We start from the raw sequence: 3,862 nt of genomic DNA on the forward strand, positions 1-3,862 counted from the left end.
TGAGCAATAATTCAATATTACTGTGTATCATCTTCAGTGCGATGAACATCGTTTTGATTATTTAACATGTGATTTTGCATATTGTGATATATTGAAAGAAAAATATATGATTATCTTGATATTGATTTCAAACATATTGCCCAGCCCCATCTATAAGTATTCCGTTATTAATTGCTAAAAATATGCAGTATAATAATATGCAGATACCTGGATTTCATCCTACAACTGCAATAGATGTCCTATATAATACAATTAACACCAATGCCTTTTGGAAAAATGGAAGTTTGGAACCCAGTGGTAGCACTTGCAAGTCCCCTTAAACTGCATCTCCCTTGTATTAGTGCTATAGAAGTTTTTACACAATTCCTCAAGCAAACAGACTAGAAAAACAAGGTCCAGAGTTTTGAAGTGTAATGGACCATTAGAGGAGGAATGAAGGGGGGTTGCATTAGCACAAATATTGACACGCATAACCCCCCTGTTTTCCTAAAGGTTTTAGGAAAAAATGTGTAGGGGGAATGTTTCCATGTTCACCATAGCCCTTGTTAGAATTGAATGTATTGCTTACTGGCTGAGTGTTAACAGTTCCTCGACCTAACAGCAGTGCTGACTTGTGTGTGCAGGACCAGCGAGTTTGTGCAGGCATGTTTGCGTTAATAAAGGCAAGGCTGTACCTTTGACTGCCTACGTGTGTGTTAACGTGCGAGTTCCTGCTCATGTGCATGTGTGTGCATGCGAGAGTGTGTCATACGTTCCACTGTGTGTGTGTGTGTGTGTGTGTGTGTGTATGTGTGTGTGTGTATGAGTGGCAGTGGACAAACTCACCGGCGCAGCCAGGGGTGGGGACCCAGGGCCACAGGAAAGGCTGGGGCGGAAGACACACACACACACACACACACACACACACATGCACACACATACACACACATATTAAACATGACTGCCCTCTGACATAAAGTCTGGGCCATTGTGCAAGAAAAAAGAGAGAGAGCAAGAGAGAGAGAGGTACAGGAAGGGAATTTATGATTTATGATTCAATAGCAAAGTTGGAGGGAGAAAAATGTATAGCAGAGAGGGACTGAAGGGGAGGGGGGGGTGGAGTCATAGCAGCGGTGGGAGAAGGAAAGAAGGCAGAAAAAAAAGGAAAAGAGCGATCAGGGAGTGAAAGTGGAGTTCCTCCTCTTGTCTCTAACTAGACTGAACGGACAGGCCTGTTAGCGAGTGGGAGTGGAGGCGGCCCACTGAGCACAGAGAAGTGGGAATAAGAGACATACACTAGGAGGTACAGCCCAGTGTGTGTGTGTGTGTGTGCGAGCAGATGTGATGTTGTTGGGCTGTTTAGTAAACATCTGTGATGTGAGGCGCTTCGAATCAGAATTTGTCTCACCCGAGTCTATAGTTTATGATTCTGTTTGGATATAGCATTTATTTGCATTGTGTGTGTGTGTGTATGTGTGTGTGTGTGTGTGAGAGATCAAGAACCAAGCCATTTCTACAGGCTTTTATGAGTTTCCCATGGAGAGGTATCACAGGTCAGCACAGTGTGGATAAACCAGCTGCAGGCACAGACACACGCAGACACACGCAGACACACACACACACACACACACGCAGACACACACACACACACATAGATTTGAGCTGACATACAGCCACCCTTGGGAACATCTGGCGTTCTAGAACATTATTACTTATTTAATGCCCTCATCTCTCTGTCTCGCTCTCTCCCTCATACACACACACACACACACACACACACACACACACACACACACACACACACTCTTCATTGCGTGTTACATCAGAGCAGCTTCCCAGACTGTCTGGTTACCACATATGGGCCAATGTAGTGGCCCCACACTTACTACACCATCACACTGTTCACATCCGTACTGTACAGCCACAGTGTGTTACAGGCGCCCTCCACTGTGTTTTGGGGGTAATGCACCCTCTTATTTCCAGCCGACATGGGGCGTCTTTCTCTCTCAGCTCATCTGCGCTGAGTGCACCAGGCTTTAGGACGGCCCGAGAGAACGGCCTGGTTAATCCAGGTGAGAAAGCTCTAATCCCTTATTGATTTTGCCTGTTAATTCCACTTCAGTCATGAAGAGCAGATGTAGATGAAGAGGAGGAGACACGTCGAGGGAGGATTCTGAAGCCTTGAAGACATGGATTGTAATAAGGGGTCCAATCCAGCATCAAGAGCGGTCTGAAAGTACCTAAAAGCTCATGAAGAATGCTTTTAATTAGTAGGTTAGGCTACTGGTTAATGGCCAAGTTCAGTACATGTGGTTAGAACATGGTCACAATTTTCAGCAGTTATCATGATAGCGGGATTCGCTATCATGAAACATTTGTTTTTTGAAAATCAGCATGTATAAGAAGGTAGTGCAACATCTTTAGATATTTAAAAAAATAATTTGTTTTGCAAAACAACGTTTATCGTAGTTTTCAAAGACTGTCGCGTGTGCCCCTAGGTTTCTATTGCAGTAGAGTGGGAGGAGGCGGAGCAGGCGGCTAGCAAAGTTCTGGTTTCTACTAATAGGGATCATGACGGAAAACATGTCATTTGGGCCCAGGGTTCAAAATACCGAACTATCCCTTTAAGGAACACAACATCTTGCTCTTCATTAGTGACGATTCCAAAATTCTGATTAAAACTACTTTCATCACATATTGCATAATTTATTGAATTACTTATTATTTTCTATTCTGAAGTATCAAATGCCTTTGCAGGATCTATAGAATACATTAATTCATACATCCTGCTGGAATTGTTGTGGGCTCTCTCCAGCTGTGGGCCCCTAGAATTGTCACTGCTGACTCAGCCCTATCACTTACTAGTGTCAATACCTGTAATCAATAACACTGTGAATTAATTTGACACTGATAAATGTCTCTAATCCTACAGTTTAGTTGTCTATGGCATGGTTACCCTTTTCTTTACGCTTGGATAAAGGCTTTTTTCTTTAAGCCGTACATTGGGCCTCATGCAAGAACCACTCGTGCGAACAGATTCGTTCTTAAGTCACTCGTACGAGCGATTCACCAATTTTCTCATATACTGAATTTTCTCTTAGGTACGAACATTTACGAGTGGTCCAAACCTGTCGTACGAGTCACGTACAATTAACCTGCCGTTAAGCAAAAAAACTTTGTTGACTAATGGTGTGTATCTCTTTCATTACTTTGAAGAAATTGTTCTCTATTAGTTATATTTTTTTTCTTTTACAGTGTAATGTGTCTGCAAAAAGGGTAATGTGTCTAAAAAAGGGTAACTACATAAATCTTAACAATGGAGTAAAGATCAACACAACAAACTATCCTACATGAAATGTGCATGACTGCACATATATTACATTCTCTTGTTTAAAGACCACTAGCATTGTATTGTGGATCTGAAATGCTCCATTAACTTACATTTTCACATCTACCAAGTCACATGAGAGTCAAATGAGAGCAAGCTAATGTAAAGCACATTACAATATAATCCAGAAGATAATTCATGAGAATTTGAGACTGATACAATTCAAATTATTCAACAGTTTATTATTCCCACCCCACCCGAATAAGTGTGTGTGTGTGAGTGTATGTGTGCTAAATGTTATTGAACTTATGCATCTATTCAAACAGCAGTCACCATTAGTGTGTGGCTACAGGTGTTTATGGTCCATTAGACAGCAGAGCTGTTTTTAAGTCTTTTGGTGCAAGTCCAAGTCAAGTCTCAAGTCTTTCAGGGCAAGTCAAGTCTTACTGTAAGTCTTCATAATTGCAAGTCAAGATGCTGAATTTTCTCTTAGGTAGTAGTGGTAGTAGTCAGCCATTCTAACCGATTATGACATCATTGGATGGAGCTGGACTC

The sequence above is a fragment of the Centroberyx gerrardi genome, chromosome 23, assembly GCF_048128805.1.
Source record: "Centroberyx gerrardi isolate f3 chromosome 23, fCenGer3.hap1.cur.20231027, whole genome shotgun sequence".
NCBI classification, from domain to species: Eukaryota; Metazoa; Chordata; class Actinopteri; order Beryciformes; family Berycidae; genus Centroberyx; species Centroberyx gerrardi.